Below are 18442 nucleotides of genomic sequence, written 5' to 3' on the forward strand. Positions count from 1 at the left end.
GGTTCCCGGTTCTGTTACTCCAGGTTCCAGCAGAAGAAATCGTGCTGATTACGTCAGGAGATTCATTCCTCGGAACTGATATCCTTACGGTATTGTTATTGTGTTCTTTAATCCTCTTTTCCTATTGTTTTGGTTAGTCGGGTTATAAGTGACATAGGTTCGGCTAATAAGTTGTAATAAAATATATTGGTTAAGAGAACTGAGCGAAAGAGCTGTGTGGCCTGCAACTTGATAAGGAGTGGGAGGGGCCAGTCTCTGCAGGGCAGGGACAATAAAAACCAGGAGAGTGACAAGGAAGAGACAAAATCTGGGTGGCCCTTGAAAAGGTTCAGGGGAGCCATGTGACTGGAACTGAGAGATAGTGGGCGGGTCTTTATGAGTATGCACCATTTCCTTCTGTGGGTGGGCGGCATGTGGGGGCAGGTTGTTTACAGAAATCCAACAACTCTCCTCAGATGCAGTTTCCTGGCCGCCGGCCTGGGACAGTCACCAGTCAGCAGCACAGAGGCTGGAACAGCAGCCTGGCAGCCATGGACCCTCCAAGGTCAGAGATGCTGTGTGATTTCCTCAGGTGTTCTTTTTTTTTTTTTTTGGTATTTTGAGATATGGTTTCTCTGTGTATCCTTGACTGCCCTAGTCTCACTTTGTAGACTAGGCTGGCCTTTAACTCACAGTGATCCGCCTGCCTCTGCCTCCTGCTTTTAAGGATGCCACTATCACAATTCTGTTGAGGGTATCTTACTATTGTTGAGTAGGGGGTTTATTGTGAATTATTATTTTTGTTTAGGGTTGCCAGAATAATTTTCATAAACTCATCTCATGGAGCATTTGCAGTATGTGTATTTGGACACCAGGTTCACTGCTACAGCAGTTACATTATCTCCTCGAATTCACCCATGCTTTCGTAACTCCCCTGTTCCTCTATTTGCCTAGTCAAGAGTGTGTCCTTTGTCCTGGGGAATAGGCATATACAGAAAGCTTTGTATATGTTGGCCATATGTGGAACCAGTGCAGATTTGATTGAATCAGAAAATATACTTTATAGAGCACCATAGTTATGGTTTGAAACATTAACATCTTGGATTTTAGCACAGCATTCAGAAATGTGTTTTCAATGCTGAGTTATTGTTATACATTGGGTCTGATGAAAACTGAAGATCTGACTGCTCCAGGTTATGGTTGAGGTTTATTGTATGCTGTGTTCATCCTGAGATTCCCAGAAGAAAAACCAATTTTACCACTTGAACAGGTACTATTATAAATAGTAAATATTGACCAAGAAATGGACGTTGGTCAAAAGCTACAGGGGCTTATGAATACAAACCTATATGCCACGATACTTTCCCATGTGGCTTTGTTATTTTTGAAGAACTACAACTTCCAGCATTCCAGGTAACTAATCTGGTTCTTGGGCAGGTAGTATTTGCAGGTCAATTTTGTGCTTTACAGTATGAGGGAGAAAACCCCTTACTATTTTCTTTCTACATACTATTTCAGATTGTTTTCATGCTTGTAAAGCCCTCAGGCACATAACTCTGGGCAAATATCTTTCATAACCTGAGCCTCTTGCTGCCAAACTTCTTGTCTTCTCTTTGTCACTGCTGTGTGATTGTCTTTCCTGAGCTGTCACTCCTCTTATGCTCTAAGAAAGTGTCCTTGGAGCTCCATCATTTCTGACTCACTGTTCATTGACTTAAGAGTCCACAGTAGCTACTTAAGGAACCATTACAGGGCAGGAGATGGGACTCAGCAGTCAAGGGCAGTGGTTGTTCTTGCAGTTTCCAGGTTCAATTTCCTGTGTCTGCCTGGGGACTTGACATCTTTCCAGAACTCAAGCTCCGTAGGGTCTGTTACTCTCTTGACCTCTTTCAGTTGTCTTATTGCTCTAGCTAGAACTTCAAATAAAATAACAAATAGATGTGGGGAGAATGGACATCCTTGTCTTCTTCCTAATTTTAGTGGAATTGTTTTTTGTTTTTCTCCATTTAATTTGATGTTGGCTATAGGCTTGCTGCAGATTCCCTTTATTATGTTTTGGTATGTGTTGGAGGTGGGTCTGGTGTATTTTGATGCTAAGTTCTGCTTGCCAGCTTGTATCTTGCCTAAGAGCCTAACCTGTTTGACTAATAAAAGGCCATCATCCCAGGGCAGGGCAAATGGGATGGGCATGGCTAAGGTTCCCTGGCTTTGGGAGACACAGAAAATCTTGGGTGGAGAGGAGAGTCGGAAGAAAGCTGTGCTGTGGATTGGATGAAGGAGAAAGATATGGCCAGTACGATGCAGATTTGGTCCAGATGATGAAAATTAGCAAGTATTTGGGATTATGGGTGGGAGGTAGCTTGATAGAAATTATTAGAAGCAGATGGCATAAGAAGTAGTTTAGTGGGCCCAGGGGTCCCGCTCAAACTAAGGCACCAGCCAAGGACAATACAGGCTGTAAACTTTAAACTCCTACCCAGATCTAGCCAATGGGCAGAACATTCTCCACAGTTGAGTGGAGAGTGGGGTATGACTTTCTCACATACTCTGGTGCCTCATATTTGACCATGTCCCCTGGAGGGGGAGACCTGGTGGCACGCAGAGGAAGGATAGCAGGCTACCAAGAAGAGACTTGATACCCTATGAGCATATACAGGGGATGGGGTACCCCTCAGTCACAATCATAGTGGAGGGGAGTAAGGGGAAAATGGGAGTGAGGGAAGAATGGGAGGATACAAGGGATGGGATAACCATTGAGATGTAACAAGACTAAATTAAAAAAAAACCTCTATACCTGTTAAAAAAAAAAAAAGAAGTAGTTTACGTATTTAATATCTGCCCTGCCCAAGGTTAACTAAGGCTGTTTTAAAATATAACAGGTGTCTGCACCTTGACTGGTTGCTAGCAGGTTAGAAAATACCATCGTAATGATAATTATAGGCCTAATAATAAACGTTATTAGGCTTTACTGATTAAATTAACCACAACAGGTATGTCCCTTGTATCCCTAATCTCTCCAAGACTTTTATCATGAATTGTTGTTGGATTTTTGTTAAAGGCTTGGTAGGTGGCAAATGAGATGATCCTGTGTGTTTTTCTTTTTTCTGTCAGTTTATTTATATGGTGGGTTACATTTTCTGATTTTTGTATGTTGAACTTTCCCTGCATCTCTGGGATGAAGCCTGCTTGAACATTGTGTGTGATCTCTTTGATCTGTTCTTTGATTGAGTTTGCAAATATTTTTTGAGTATTTTTGGATCTATGTCCATGATGAAAATTGGTCAGCAGTGCTCTTTCTTTGTTGAGTGCTTTGGGTGTCAAGGTAACTGTGGCTTCATACAGTGAATTGGGTAATAATCCTTCTGTTTCTATTTTGCAGAATAGGTTGAGCATTATTGGTGTTAAGTCTTCTTTGAAAGTCTGGTTGATTTCTGCATTAAAACCATCCAGCCCTGGGGTTTTTTGTTTTGTTTGTTTGTTTGTTTGTTTGTTTTGGTTGGGAGTCCTGTAATGAAATTTTCTGTTTCACTAGCAGTTATAGGTCTACTTAAGTTGTTGATCTGATCTTGATTTAACTTTGGTTAGAGTTGCCTATCAATTAAATTATCCATTTCTTTTATGTTTTCCATTTGTTGGAGTACAGGTTTTTAAAGTGCGTCCTTAACTATTCTCAGGATTTACCCATTGTCTGCTTGTATGTCCTTTCTGTTTCTGATTTTTAAAGTTTGCATATTCTTCTGTGTTTTAGTTAGTTTGGATAATGGTTAGTCTATTTCGTTGTTTTTTGCAGTGAATCAGCTCTGTTTCATTGATTCTTTGTTGTGTTTGTTTGTTTGTTTGTTTTCTGGTGCAACAGAGTTTAGTTTATTCAGGGTTGGGGGATCAGCCTTACTCCTGAGTCTGTGAGTTTCTTCCTGGGGCAGTGGGTGCTTGTGTCTGCCATGCCACAGGCTCACACTTCATCATGGAGGAAATGCACGTGGATGGGGGCGGGGGAGGGGGGGATACAGCCTGACAATGCCCTGAACTCGTGACCCAGATCTCCATCTTTATCATAGAACATGAATCGAAAGGGGGGCTAGGGCTCCAGACTGCACCAAAGACTGCTCAGTGCCCTGCCTCAGGTGCTGCCGCTGCTCCCTGATTCTTTGTATTCTTCTCTTTGGTATCTATTTACTTGATTTTGAGTGTGTTATGAGTTCCTTTAGTGTTTGTTACTTTGTGAACTCTCTGTGGAGAAACAGTGTTACTTGTCTCTTGATCCTAAATGTTTGCCTCTCATTTCTTGGCAAGTCTGTGTTTTCCAGCTGAGTGATTAATATGGTTAACATATTGATTTGGGGTTTTTCAAACTTTCTCATATATTAACTTCTCTGTGTCCTAATTAACTTCAGCTTTCAACATTTCAGACCTCACAGCCATGTGAGGGAGCTTCAATTGACAGCATGCTCTCATCAGAATGGTTGCTATGTCTGTGAGAGATAGTGTGACTGACAATTTATTTGAGAAGGCTCTTTCAGTGAGGCAATATCCCTAAGCAAATGGTCCTGGGGCAGCCGAACTTGACACGGTAACCTTGCTAGAGAGCAAGCCAGGAAACAATGTTTGTCCATGGTGTTTGCCTTGACTTTCTAGCTTGACTTTCTATCCTGAGCTCCCTAAATGATGGGCTGTGACCTGACAGAACCATCCCAAACTCCCACTTACTACCTGAGATGCTTTTGATTAGAGGATAGAGCAAGTTAAAACAAAAATTGGTACGAAAAGTGATTTTGCTGTTGGACAGATCTTGGGAAGTGCTCTTTGGGAGGAATGTGGAAAATATCAGAAATTGAGCATAATCAGCTGTTCTTGTAGGACCAGGAAAGTCAGAGTGTTTTGAGTAGTGCAGAAAGAGGAAGTTAAGGTCATAGGTATTCAGCAGAAAATAGGCCCTGGGAAAAATTTAGCTAGAGGACACTTGTGTGAGATTTCCCAAAATGTTTCTTATTCTGCTCGTGCCCTGAGACAGAATTGAAAATCAGTGGGCTGATTCTTAGATGGAATATTGAATCTGTTGAATGGTTAAAACCTGTGACTCACTCAGGACTACATTAAAAAAAAAGTGAAACGTCGACCAGAAGTAAACACAAAGTCTGCGGTTTGTAGAGAAAAACAGCACAAGGCAGTTTCAGATGGCAGTCAGATGCTGAAACAGGCAGGACTTTTCAAGGAGAAAAGAAAGAGGGCCGTTGATGTTGTTGGAAGCCTAACAAGGTGCCTTAAGGGCAATACTTCCTCCTGCTAAGCCTTAAATAAGTGGAAAGACTATGCAAACTGATTCTTACTTGCAGGAAAAAACTTTGAGAAAACCTGCTGCTACTGTGGTCCAAGCGTGGCAGGATCCATCCCAACATATAAGCCAATATTGACAGGATTGCCTTATTGTGCTGTTTCTGGAAACAAGAAAGATGCAAGATTCAAAGAATCTTCCTCTGTGGTTTCAGTTCAGCAATGTCCCAGCTATTTATGTTTGGCAGCTTCAGAGGCCCAGTGAGGAAACTGTGAGAGTTCACTGCATTGAAGCTGTGAGGATGAAGCCTGAGTTGCATTTTGAGACCACAAACAAGATGCTGATACACGTAAGCCATTGAGAAATCTTCATGGAGAGATGCAGATAGGGAGAGGAAGTGACCAAACTGAGGGATGCATGAAAAGGTACAGGAATAGGGCCATTTAAGCCCTTTGACGTTAAGATCCATGTGTGTGAGACAGAGCTGCAGGGTTTGGTGTTTGCCCTGCTGAGTTTCTTGCCTTGGGCTAATCTCCCCTCACTGTGTACACATTCCTATTTACTGGAATGAGAAGGACTATTCTGTCATTGTGTGTTGGAAAGATAGAATTTGTGTAATGATTTTATAAGATGTGTGAATCAAGAGGTTGTTGTAATCGTCAGAAGTGACTTTGGACATTTGTACAGTGTACAGGCTGTTGCTTTGGGCATTTGAACAGAGTACAGGCTGTTGTTTTGGTCATTAGCACAGTGTACAGGCTGTTGCTTGGGGCATTTGGACAGTGTACAGGCTGTTGCTTTGGGCATTTGCACAGAGTACAGGCTATTGCAGATTATTAGGTTCATTACCGTTATACTAAATGCATTTGCATCACAGGGTGACCAAAAACCTATAGTAACCAGGGTGAGAATGCAGTTGTTTGAGTCAAAAAGCTCCTAGAATAGAGGCTGTCTTTGAACACTTGTCTGGCCTTTGTGACTTTCTTTGGGGAGCTTATGGATGCTTTTGTAGGAGGAGCCTTTCTAGATTCTGTTGGTGTATTGTGTACAGTTTACTCCTGTTGACTCAAATGCTGATTTCTCTACCCCACTATCTACTTTGCATTGTGATGTTTATTTCAAGTATCTCAGGTGTCAAGTTTGTGTTAAGTTGTGTCACCATTTGTTCTCTTTATTGCCAATAAAAGTCAACTAGCCAGTGCTGAGAAGTAACAGAGACTAGGGTGGGACATCCTGGTCCAGTGAGGGGAGGAGAAAGATCAGGAAGGAAAGGAAGGATGCCTGTGGACAGGACCAGGAAACACCAGGAGAAATGAACTGGACCTAGGAGACAGTAAAAAGCAAGTATAATGTGGGAAATCCAAATTGGAGGAAGGTACACTAGCTTGGAGGTTTAGGATAGGGTAATTATTGCTTAGTATTATGCTCTCTGCTAATTAAACAGATCCTAGTCTCTCTGTGTGGTGTTTTGGTTAAGGGATAAGCACTGATTATCTTAAAATTATAAATATTAATAACTATTCAATAAGATTCCTTATTGGGGATGAAATTTGGTTATCTATAGACTCAATCCATTTCCTGTTCTTTGTGTCTACTGTGTTGTGGTTAAAACTGATCAGTCAGCTTCCTTCTCATGCTGTCATGCCTGCATCAGTATAGACTCTATCACTAAATCACATAAGATACAGTAGAAGCAATTGCTACCCAGTGCTAAGCTAATTTGCCGGTGTTTTTATATTTTTAAATTTGTTGTTTTTGTTTCTGTTTTTGAAAACAAAGTTTCTCTGTATAGTCCTAGCTGTCCTGAAAGTATGTAGGCCAGACAGGCCTCAAACTTAGAGATACACCTGACTCTGGCTCCAGAGTGCTGGGATTAGATGTGGGTCAACATGTCTGGCTGGTTTTTTTTAATGATTTATTATTTATTATTATGTATACAGTGCTCTTCCTTCATGTACACCTGCAGGCCAAAAGAGGGCATCAGATCACATTACAGATGGTTGTGAGCCAACATGTGGTTGTTGGGAATTGAACTCAGGACCTCTGGAAGAGCAGACAGTGCTCTTAACTTCTGAGCCATATCTCTAGCTCCCTGTTTTTTGTTTGTTTGTTTTATTTTAAATAAAGTTAGCGGAAGTTCTTGGAATGTAGGTTTTTGTACAAGGAAGCATATGCTGTTGTGCTGATCTTCATCCACATCTTGAATTTTGAAATTTGGCTGAGAGTGTATTATGTTTTTTAGGATGGCATGTATTCATGATATTAATACGCCCTGAGCCTTCTGAGTCACTGGATTGCAGGTGTGTGACATTCTTCCTACATGTGTTTGTTCTGAATTTTTGAATGTCTATGAGTGTTTTTCCTGTATGCATGAACATGTATATCATGTGTGCCTCCTCTTCACTGCTGTCAGAACTCCTGAACTTGGAATAATGAATAGTTGTGAGCCCCATGTAAATAATGACAATTGACCTCAATTATTTTTTCCTTCACTTTTTGTTTTTCTTAATTTTTTTTTTTTAGTATTATTTTTGGTTTTTCAAGACAGTATTTATTTGTGTAGCCTTGGCTGTCATTGACTCACTTTGTAGACTGGGCTGGCCTCAAACTCATAGTGATCTGCCTGCCTCTGTCTCCCAAGTGCTGGGATTAAAGGCATGCACCACCAATGCCCAGCTTACCCCAATTATTTTCAATACCAGCAAGAGCTTTTAACTGGTGAGCCATCTCTTCTGCCCTATTTTGTTTATTTATATTGCTATTTATATTTATTACATTTATATTGCTATTAATTCCTTCTGTTCATTTATACATGTTTAAAAATGCATTCCCTTTTAGTAAAATCTTACTAATCTTACAGTGTACACTGGGATACCTTAGGGTTATGGAAGATGAATATCAAACAAGAGTGAATGTATAATTCTTTGTAGGAACTTCAGTAAAGACCTCTGAGTTCTTTCTGTCTTTGTTTGTTTGTTTGTTTGATTTTTTGTGAAGGGAGTCAGGATCTTAATATGTATGTCATGGCATAGAACAGGCTGGCACCTGCCTCTGCCTCCTGAGTGCAAGGATTAAAGGGATGAGCAAGTATACCCAGTATACCCAAGTAAACCCAACTAAGGTTTTTCTTTTACAACCTCCTGTTGTTTACAGCAGGAAACTGTCACAGCCACCTGCTGTTAAACAATAGATTCCTTAGCTAAGGAGCTCAGCAGAAGAGCCAGAAAAACCAAATAGCTCAATTGATAAAGCATCAGATGGGTCTTTAGAATTCACCCAACACTGTGTCCTGTCCAAATACTAACGTGTGTGTCAAGGCTGGCCCTTGATGGAGATGAACCTCATTATTCAGTTTCCTTCTAAAATGACTTGGTGGTTACAGCAGAACTTTTGTGTCTGGAAATCAGTGGAGGAAGTACCAGAGTTATATGACTATGTTGTCAATGGCGCAGACATGTACAGTGATGTCAGTGTCCTGCTTTCTGTGTACACATGTACAGCATACTTTAGGATGCAGTGACCTATGATGATGAGCATGTGAACTTCACTCGGGAAGAGTCCGCTTTGCTGGATCCTTCCCAGAAGAGTCTTTACAAGGATGTAATGCTGGAGACCTACACGAACGAAGCTGCTGTAGGTAGGACTGTATTATCTCTTGCTTTTTAAAGTCAGGGGACAAATGTTTCTCTGTTACTGATGTTCTTCTGCAATTTCAGTTGAGAATGAGGGAGAATGAGGTGAATAAATCAGGCATGGTTCTTAGAGACTCTGGATATAATAACTTCAATATTCATAATTTCCAATAATATATTATATTTTCTGGTACTATATTTTAAGCCACAATTTGGGAGACCATAATATTGAAGAACGTTGTCAAGGTCTAGAAGACATGGAGGGTAATTTTCATGTGCAAGCTGATACATGTCTCGCAGAAGAAATTTTAATGTGCCCTGCAAGTTTTAAAGAAAAGCAACAGTGCTAAAAAGCCGAACCCCCTCTTTGCCCTGTCTCTGTGGGTCAGGGGGACCTAGGGGAGGGTGTCAGGTTGCAGCGCCCCCGCCCCCCCTGTAAACCAGCGGTGGGAGGGTTTTGAGCCCCGGAAATGGTTGGGAGCCCAGGATCTTTCCCTGGACGGCTAGACAGTTGGAGCTGGGAAGGGGCCAGTTAAGAGTGGAAGAGCTTTGGGGAGAGGTGGGGGTGGGGAGCTGAGACTCGTGGGGTCTGGCCAGAAGCTGAGCACCCTGCACCCAAGGAGCCCCCCGTTGGCCTGGAGTGGCTGAGTGACTGAGCCCCCCAGAGCAGGACCTTCCAAGGGAAGGGCCTTGCAGCATCCGGTGGGAGGGCCTGGCCCCCTGCGCTCCCGACCTCCACTCGATGTTGTTCCGCCCTCCGCTGGAGGGAGGGGCCGAGCGCCCTCAGGAGGCGTGGACCGAGGCGTTCTGCTGCCCTGCGCCGCCAGTGGCGGTCCACCCGCCGGGAGATGGCTCCCGGGATACGTGAGAGCCTTCGGTCATGTTGACACCCCCAATGTCGTCGCGCAGCCAGGGCCCTGGGGCTGGAGCGGACCAACGCGGAACCTGCTGCCGCCGCTGCCTGGCCTGTGTGGGAACTGAGTGCTGGGACTGCCATTTCTGAGGATACATGAAGAAACTGTGGGCTTCGGCGGGGCGGGCGCATGAAGCAGTCCTGCCATGCTCCCACACACAGCTGCATGCATGTGCGAACTGAGTGCGGGGACTGCCATTTCTGAGGAGACATGAGGAAGCTGGTGGCGTAGGCGGGGTGGGCGCATGAAGCCGTCTTGTCTGCCTCGTCAGTGCGCTGCGCCCGTGCTCCTACACACAGCTGTGTGCATGTGCAAACTGAGTGCAGGGACTGCCATTTCTGAGGAGACATGAAGAAGCTGGGGGAGTCGGCGAGCCGGGTGTATGAAGCGGTCATGCCTGCTTCGGCAGTGCGCTGCGCCCGTGCTCCCATACACAGATGTGTGCGTGTGCGAACTGAGTGCGGGGACTGCCATTTCTGAGGAAACATGAAGAAACTGGTGGCGTCGGCGGGTCAGGCGCATGAAGCGGTCTTGTCTGCTTCATCAGAGCACTGCACCTGTGCTCCCACACACAGCTGTGTGCCTTCTGTGTTGGGAAGCTGGGAAGGAGGAAGGTGGATGGAGAGGAAGAGAAGTTTGGTTTGAGCCTCATGGAGTGTACAGTCTGCAACGGGATCATCCACCCTGGCTGCCTGAAGATGGGAAAGGCTGAGGGTGCTATCAATTCAGAGATCCCCAACTGCTGGGAGTGCCCCCAATGTACCCAGGAAGGATGGACAAGGATGCAGGTGAGGGTCCAGGGTGCCACAGGGCTGACAGTGGTGAGGGGGCGGATAGAAGCTGACAGAGGAGCCACCACCTCCACCTCTGTCCAGAAGAAAGGGACCTTTACCTGCTGGCCCTCCCCGTGACCAGAAGGAGTGGGAGGCAGGGAATGAGCCCGCCCCCACCCCAAGTAAAAAGGTGAAAGGAGGCCAAGAGAGGCACTTGAAGAAGGTGGGAGGAGATGCCTGCCTCCCTGGAGGAGCAGACCCAGGCAGCCCTGGCCTTCAGCCCCCCTCCCCCCTTTCAAGCGTATGTGCCAGCTGCTGAAGCGGGTGCCTGATACCTCTTCTTACTCCTAGGACTCAGACACAGATTCAGACTCCTAGGGCACATAGCTTAGTGAGGACAAAGCTCCTGGGGAGGCCTGGAATGGCCTTTGGCCAGCCTGGGACAGCTCTGGCGAGAAGGAAAACCATGGGGTGGCAGTGGGCTAAATGCCCTGGCAGTGGGGGACCACTGTTCTATTGGCCCCAGGGCCCTGCCCCACCACCATAGCCTCCACAGTTATGTGCCCCCCCCCAAGCCCTGAGCCTGACACTCTGCCTTTGGCTGCTGCCTCAGGCTGCATGGCTCCATGTCTTCCAGCACCTTGGATCCTGAGAGCGATGTGTCTGCATGCGAGTCTGCCGGACTTGGAGCCGCTGGTGCTACAACAAGCGTCTGTGGCCTCAGATGGACCTAAGCCAGAGGAAGTCGATGACCCCACCCATGCTTAATGGGATGGTTTGTGCCAGCCATGTGCTCTGGACCTCAGCTGGACAGGTGTTTCCACAAAAAGCAGCTCATGGGCTTCTGAACCGACTGCAAGTCTTGCAGGAGTTGGTGCTTTCTGGGTGGTCCTGGCTCTCTGTCTCTGCCCTGGGCTCCACCCCACTGCCTACACCGTGCCTCTTAAGGATGTTAAAGACTCCCATATCTTGGACCTTTAGCCCTCATTTCACCCCCTAACGTGAGGCCAGGTTATTTTCTTCATGACTTGACACTCTTCAGTTTAATATCTTGGGATTTCTGCCCAGGGACTTGAGCCAGCCTTCCCCTTTCCCACCTGCACTGATATCTTTGGTGATCTTTGCTTCCCATCTCTGCCTTCCACCTGCTTCGTTGTCCATCCCCTTGGGGGCGTGGGTCAAGAGATACGGGGGAGGTGCTGAGCAAAAGGGATGGTGGGAGGGGTAGTGAAGGTGCAAGTCTTTAGTAGAGAAGAGTGAGGGGGCAGGATCCTGGGATCCACGGGGCTGTGGGAGGTGATGGATGGGTGCGGGGAGGGCAGATTGCAGACCAACAAGGGTTCAGGGAACAAAGGCCACTGGGGTGTGATGTGGGTCCAAAAAGGGGAAACCAGAGCAGCAGTTGGGGATCCAGGAGTCAGATAGGGGGCTCTACAAACCAGGAAATGCCAGGACTGGGGGCTGGGAGAGGAGCAGATGTGGGGCTCATTCCCTCTCTGTGGGGTTGCTCCTCTCCCTTCCCCCTGTCCAGATTTCAGTTCTTTCCCGGACCCTGACTCCTTGAACGTCACTGAAAATGGCAGCTATTGCAAGGAGTGGGGGATGTGAGTCAACCTGCTGTTCAGCTCGTGGCCCAGGGGAGTGATGAGAGGTAGCCCAGACCCCTGCTTGGCTCTCTACACAATACTTGAACATTAATCTGTACTGAACCAGGGGAATCTGGGACCTGGGGGACTGTGATGTGAGGGAACCAGCTTGACCTAAACTGGGCTAGTGGGCACCCCGTTTGGTCTGTCCCACCCCCAGCTCTCTTGCATTACTGTCTCTAACAGCTCCACCACTCTGACCTAGTGGGGGATGTCAGCTTAAAGATGGGTGAGATGGGACTCCTCCAGCTTGGCTCATCCCATTCTTTCCTTGTCATGGACACTTGTGTTCCATTTGCCCAGGGAACTGCCACTCCTGGTTGCCATGGAAATAGCAGCCAATGGACCCTTCCAGAAATCAGCGCTAAGACTGGAAACAGTCCCTCTTAGTTGCTGTGGGAACTTAGTTAACAGACTCTTGGCACCTCTCCTCTCCCCACCCCTTTCCTTCTTCCAGTGTGGGGGTGGAGTCTCAAGAGCCTGAGGGAGGAGTCGGGTCCAGGTCCCACTCAATTTAGGCCAGGGGGAACTGGGTTGTACCACATGGGGGTGGGGGAGGGGAATCTATCCACCACCTCAGGTAACAGGAAGGTGGCGGGTTGGGAGTGTGGGCTGGGCAGACCAAAGGCAGATGGGCGCGGTGGGCCTGGGGTTGAGGAAAGGCTTGACCATGGGGGCGCTTGAGGGAGGGAAGAAAGCACCCCGTCAAGGGGCAAGTGTGGGACCCAGCTGGTCTGGACCCTAAACCCCCAAGTATATACAATATGGTTTGCTATAAAACTCAGTATTGTCAAAACAACAAACAAAACAAAAACACAACCTAAACCAAAAAACAAATGAACAAAAACACCTGAAAAAACCAAAACCCCACTGCTTTAAGTCCAGTGATGATTATTATATTCTCACAAAACCACGCACCTCAGTGTCAGGAATCTGATTTGTGGTCTTTTTTTTTTTTCCTCCTCGATTTATTTATTATTATGTATACAGTGCTCTGCCTGCTTGTACACCTGCAGGCCACAAGAGGGCGCCAGATCTCATTGCAGATGGTTGTGAGCCACCATGTGGTTTCTGGGAATTGAACTCAGGACCTCTGGAAGAGCAGCCAGTGCTCTTCACCTCTGAGCCATCTCTCCAGCGCTGATTTGTGTTCTTAAGACATTCATCTAAGAACTGAAACAAGGAAACAGTGACTTAACAGATGTCACTATTTGAATCGTAGCCCTATTAAAGCTGTGCTGTAGAACTGCCAATCGGTTTAGTTTCATACCACTTAGATATTGCAAAAGGAATACACATTGAATATGTGACAGGCATATGTCCAAAACCTTCTATAAGCAAAAAATCCACAGCATTGCTAGTGTTACATATAGACTTGTAGTAATGTTGCTAATACCAGTGAGAGGGCAGTTTATGATATTCATGAATTTTGTGGTGGAGAAACCTTAGTCTCATACCATTTCTGTGAGGAACAAGAATCAAACTGAATACAATGTGGAAACCTTTCATTTTTTATTCTTAATGGGTGTATCCTATGTCACAATGGATACAAGCCATGTGAGCATAGTGATATTGAAAGAAGCAACATACCTCTCTCTAGAACAATGAGAAGATATGTAGGAGTTCCCAATTTGATTAGACTTTATGAATGTGATACAACTTTACAATTAATTGGTTTTCCAGCATCATCGTGAACCTCCACAAACTCACACTGCAGAAAATCTCTATGAGTACTAAGAATGTGAAAAATCTGTTTGCCCTGGTTCAGTTTTCAAATGTGGTATGACTCACACTATAGAATAATTTGTTAACGCAGTCAGTGTGTTAAAGCTCTTAGTTCTTCCAGTTCTCTTCAAATATATGAAAAACATCATATAGAAAAACGATACTATAAATGTGAGCCATGTAATAAATGCTCTCATTACCATACGGATCTTCACAGATAACACATGAAGAAGGGGAAAACCATGAACGTAAACAAAGTGATAAAACCTTAAGATCTGGTTCCTCTTTACCATTAGACCAAACTGTAAAATTAATTCACAGAGGAAAATTAATTCAGTGTAATGAATGTGGGAAAGCTTTCACATGCTCTAATTATCTTTGCAGGCATGAAAGAAGTCACATGGGAGAGAAACAGTCTGAATATACCCAATGTGGTAAAGCCTTCGCACATCAGAGCCATCCTCAAAGGTATGAAATAATTCACTGTGGATAGATACTCTAAAGGTATTTACTATGTTGAAACCTTTGCACATCACAGTCATTTCCAATATCATAAAAGAACACATACTGGGGAGAACCCCTATGAATTTAATGAGTATAGTAAAGCCTTCGCATGTCCCAGTCATCTTCGAAGGCATGAAAAAGTTCATACTGCATAGAAACCCTGTGATTGTATTTAATAAGGTGAAGCTTCTGCACATTTCTGCTGAAGGCCAGCTTGAACACTACAGGGTAAAGTGAGGCAGGACATAGAGTTGGTGACTGATCACTCACCAGCCTTTTCTCTGATGGAATCTGGCTTGATTTACTGGAGCCAGTTCTCCCTTTGGCCAGCAGCTGGGTGCCAGTTTTGCTTGTCACTAGCAAAGAAGAAAAATAATAAAGGAGGGAATATTCACACACACACACACACACACACACACACACACACACACACACACACACGGTAGATGAAGCAAGGCACGTTCCAACATCTTTATTTTTTCTTATAGCTTCCATATCCCAACAAACAACTTCCAAGCATTATAAAGTGATTGCATTCTATTTTTCTTTTAGTGAATGGCTATGTAAAAACAGTATACACTCCAATATTTTTACATGAAAAACTTTTTCACATTGTAGGTGAAGAAAACAAATTATTCCCAAGAACCTACATATATTCACAACTAAGCAGTGTGTTATAGATCAACAAAGTGAAAGCAGGCAAGATAATTTTTTAGCCAGTTGCTGCTTTTCACTGACAGACTGCAATTTTTGATTACAAAGAAAGGATCAATTATCTTAAAAAGTAATCTTTTTATTAACTTATTTATTTTTATTTCAATGTGCATTGCTGTTTCGCCTGCATATATGTCTGTGTGAGGGTGTCAGATCTTGGAGTTATAGACAGTTGTGAGCTGCCATGTGGGTGCTGGGAATTGAACCAGGGTCCTCTGGAAGAGCAATTAATGCTTTTAGCCCCTGAGCTATGCGGTAGAACTGCCAATCATTACAGTTTCATACCTGTAATGAAACTATATATGAGACCAGTTATACACATATTTAAATGTGTAACAGAACACATTGAAGAAAAACCTTAAAATGTAACCAATGTCACAACCCCTTTTTATAACACAGTTACCTGCAAATACATAAACGAACACATACTGCAGAGAAAACTTGTGCAATGTGGTAAAGACTTGGTGTGTGGCAGCAGTTTTAGTCATCATGAGAAAAAAATCATACTTCAGAGAGACCCCTAAATGTAGGCAGTGTGGTAAAGTTTTGCACTTTGTTTTCTTACAGAAGAGTAAAAACCTTTAGTGTGTAATCAACCAGCGAAAGCCCCTGCATGTCACAGTAGTCTTTGAGGACCTGAAAGAACTCATACACAAGGGAATCTATGGCTATAAAGGATTTGGTAAAATCCTTAGCCAACACACTTATATTCAGTTACACAAGATTGTTCACTGAGAAGAAACATGACAAGCGTCAAAATCTATTCAAACATTATGATGTCCCTCTTTATTTTGACTTGCAAAGTCTTCTAAAAAATATGAATTCTAATAGTATCCCTTGTAGATTTCACAATTCTCTTCAATTACAGCTATAAAACTTTATGGATGTGTTTAATTACATTTTCTTTTGCTGTGATAAATCAAAGTCTAAGGCAAGCTATACAAGTTTAATTTGGTTTAAGATGGCAAAAGGAATCACCATGAAAGTGGCAATGCAGCAAGTGTCACACCTGGAAGCTACAGCAGGAAGCTCAGAGCTCACTTTCTCACTGCAGCATGAAGCACAGAGTAAATCTGGACAGGGTGTGTGGATCTAAACTTTCCTTTTTTTTTTCAATTTTCTTTATGTATACAATGTTTTATCTGTTTGTATACCTGCATTCCAGAAGAGGGTACCAGATCTCATTACAGATGCTTGTGAGCCTCCATGTGGTTGCTGGGAATGAACTCAGGACCTTTGGAAGAGCAGCCAGTAAGTGTTCTTAACCTCTGAGCCATCTCTCCAGCCCTGCATGTAAACTCTCATTCGTTTTTTTTCCCAAGACAGGGTTTCTCTGTGTAGCCTTGGCTGTCCTGGACTCACTTTGTAGACCAGGCTGGCCTTGAACTCACAGTGATCCGCCCACCTCTGCCTCTGCTGGGGTAAAGGCGTGCGCCACCACGCCCGGCTTCTTCTTCTTCTTCTTCTTCTTCTTCTTCTTCTTCTTCTTCTTCTTCTTCTTCTTCTTCTTCTTCTTCTTAACAGAATTAATCCACTTAATTTTTCTTGTAAAAACCCTTATGTGGTAGCCACAGCTGGAGCCTGGGTCCTCTGAACAGACACTCTGGCTGATGTGTAGCAGTCATCAATACTGGCCATCATTAGTAGCTTCTTGGGCACAGGAGCTGAGACAATGCCAGTGCCTCTGGGGGCAGGGATGAGACACACCAAAACAGAGCCACAGCGGCCTGTCACCCACCCCCAGTGACATGTTTCCAACACCAGGGCAGCATTTCCTAAATCTTCCCAAATAATATTATCCCCAACTGAGAAGAACTAGTTTCTCTGGCTTCAAGCCCACATGCTTTCTTTCTGTTACATGAACCATTTCATGATATAGAAAACCTCTTTAAGCCTCAGCATCAGCCAGGTGTGGTGGCGCACGCCTTTGATCCCAGCACTTAGGCAGAGGCAGATCACTGTGAGATCCAGGCCAGCCTGGCTGCAAAGTGAGTCCAGGACAGACAGCGCTGTTTGACACGGAAACCCTGTCTCTATTTTTATCTATTTTTTTATAAAATCAAATCAAAACAAAAAATTATGCATCATTATCTGGGTTACATATATAGAATGTACACAAGAAAAAGTCATGAGCGAATTTCCTTGTGTAACAATTTGCTTTCATGTTAATTATGTGATGCCAGTGTGTCTTTGTGTGTGGCTGTGATAGGATGACCCTCCCACACACACTGTTTCAAATGTCTTGTAGTTGTGTTGCTGTCTTTTCAACAGTTAATTGCTGTGCAAAGTGCTATTTTCCTCTCAGAAGCACATTACTTGCTTTCTGTATGTAAACCTTTTCTTTCCTCACTTACCCAAAGGTGATGCTGTGAGATTTATCATGTAAAATGTTAAGTTGCACTGAGGGGAGTGTCAGAAGCTAACAGGAAACTCATGGGTCAGAGGTTAGGGTTAGAAGTTAGGAGGTTAAGAATTAGGGGTTAAGGGTTTATGGTTATAGGGTTCAAGAGTTCAGGGGTTAGGGTTCGGCTAGGGTTGGGGGGGTTAGGAGTGCTTAGGGTTAGGGTTACATGGTTGGGTTTGGGGTTAGGTTGGATTATGATTAGGGTTAGGGTTTAGGGTTTAGGGTTTATAGTTTGGGGTTAGGGGTTAGGGTTGGGGTTAGGGGTAGGGATCAGGGGTCAGGGGTCAGGGGTCAAGGGTCAAGGGTCAAGGGTCGTAAGGGTCAGGGTCAGGGTCAGGGTTTGGGGTTAGGGGTTAGGGTTTAGGGTTGTTTAGGGTTTAGGGTTGTTTAGGGTTTAGGGGTTAGGGGTTAGGGTTAGGGTTATTAGGGTTAGGGTTGTTAGGGTTAGGGTTGTTAGGGTGGTTAGGGTTAGGGTGGTTAGGGTTAGGGTTAGGGTGGTTAGGGTTAGGGGGTTAGGGGGTTAGGGTTAGGGTTAGGGGTTAGGGGTTAGGGGTCAGGGTCAGGGTCAGGGTCAGGGTCTAGGGTCTAGGGTCTAGGGTCTAGGGGGTCAGGGTCAGGGGGTCAGGGTCAGGGGGTCAGGGGGTCAGGGTCAGGGTTAGGGTTAGGGTTAGGGTTAAGGGTCAGGGTTAAGGGTCAGGGTTAAGGGTCAGGGTCAGGGTCAGGGTCTGGGTCAGGGTTGGTTAGGGTTAGGGTTAGGGTTGTTAGGGTTAGGGTTAGGGTTGTTAGGGTTGTTAGGGTTGTTAGGGTTGTTGGGTTTAGGGTTGTTAGGGTTGTTAGGGTTAGGGTTAGGGTTAGGGATTAGGGTTAGGGTTTAGGGTT

The 18442-nt window shown here is 44.7% G+C and overlaps 1 long non-coding RNA gene across 1 annotated transcript; it reads left to right on the forward strand.

Annotated features, from left to right (window-relative positions):
- Positions 1-425: 425 nt before the first annotated feature.
- LOC311591831 lies at positions 426-14435 on the forward strand. The gene is made up of 3 exons (XR_014777237.1): positions 426-544; positions 8752-8888; positions 14326-14435. It is a non-coding gene; the product is annotated as an uncharacterized lncRNA (long non-coding RNA).
- Positions 14436-18442: the final 4007 nt, after the last annotated feature.

Source organism: Acomys minous, assembly GCF_964271855.1.
Source record: "Acomys minous genome assembly, contig: scaffold_97, whole genome shotgun sequence".
Lineage (NCBI taxonomy): Eukaryota > Metazoa > Chordata > Mammalia > Rodentia > Muridae > Acomys > Acomys minous.